The following is a 1,414-nucleotide window of genomic DNA, read 5'->3' on the forward strand; positions in this document are numbered from 1 at the left end:
GACTTCGTTAAAACACAACGGAAACAGTCTCAAATCACGGCTATAATGCGGGATCTCTGTATAAAGGAGCCAAGAGGGGCTGTTTAGAAAATATAAGTGACATTACCTTTTTTCTTCTGCTAGTAAAATTACATTATAGGCCGAGTTCAGTCATTTTTAGCGATATTGTGGTGGTGTTGTAATAGTGTCGTGACAAATTCACATTTTACCTACCAGGTTTTTCTTATATATGTGCACAGCGTAGTTATGTCTGACAGTAGTGGGTTATACAATGTGGATTGTCTTCATTTACTAGCTATGTATACTTCTATTTACTTTTTCATCTTCTATTCTCAGCCTCTGGCACCCGTGGGATATCTAACAAGGCAAGGCAAATTTATTTATATAGCACATTTCATACCCAAAGGCAGCCCAAAATGTTTCACAGGGTACACAGGCAAAAGGACAAAAAACAAATAATAAAAACAATGAACACAAGCGGGCGATAAAAACAATAAAACAAACAAGCAAATAAATTTGATTTAAGAAAAGATCAATTTGTAGAGGCAAGTCAAATCATAAGGACAATAATAAAAAAGTTGGTTTGTAATCAGTTGCAAGTATACAAAATACACAAATACACATAAAATACAGCGCAGACAATAATTTGGAAGTGAATGAAAGTGAACCATCTTGACATTAGTGATCTTTGGCAACCAATAGCAACTGGCTTGTCTGATGCCGCTCCATGTGCTAACATCCGTGCATTTGATTGGTTGTTGCTGCACAGTTTGTGTTAATGTAGTGTTTATTTTGAACAGCAGGTGGGGCGTGGGAGGCAACCTCATTCCCAAGTTTCCATTATTTTTCCCAAATATGGCATTGAAGTAGGTCGTCATTTTTGAAGAGGTTGAGATAGTTGGTCTTCCTGGTTTTTCACTGGCATGTAATTCGTGTGTTGCCAGGGCCTAATAATCGTCATTTTAATATAAATAGACATATGCCTAATTGTCATTAGAAAACAATACAAACTGTATTTTAACCTTGTCAGGAGACAGAAATTATTTAAAGATGACCGTTATTATAGCTCCCTAACAGTGAAACTGGTGCAGGAGAAAGAACATCGTTAATTTGCTGAAAAGATACCAAGTGTCTGATGTGATTTCAGTGTGTTTTCTAACACATACATAAATACAATACAAAAAAAGAGATGCCCCCTCTAGTAATTTTGATTTTAGGTATCTACAGACTGTGTAATTAACATAATGTATACTATCTCACCAAGGGTATTTACTTTTATTGATTTCTACAACAACATTTCTATGTTTTGAAGACAGGTCAATGACTAAATGATTGTAGATTGGAGTTATATTCATTCATTCATTGTGTATTTTTTGTCTGAATGCTAATTGTTGTTAGCTTAGGTTTTGCCAAC

Source organism: Thunnus maccoyii, chromosome 21, assembly GCF_910596095.1.
Source record: "Thunnus maccoyii chromosome 21, fThuMac1.1, whole genome shotgun sequence".
Classification (NCBI taxonomy): Eukaryota; Metazoa; Chordata; class Actinopteri; order Scombriformes; family Scombridae; genus Thunnus; species Thunnus maccoyii.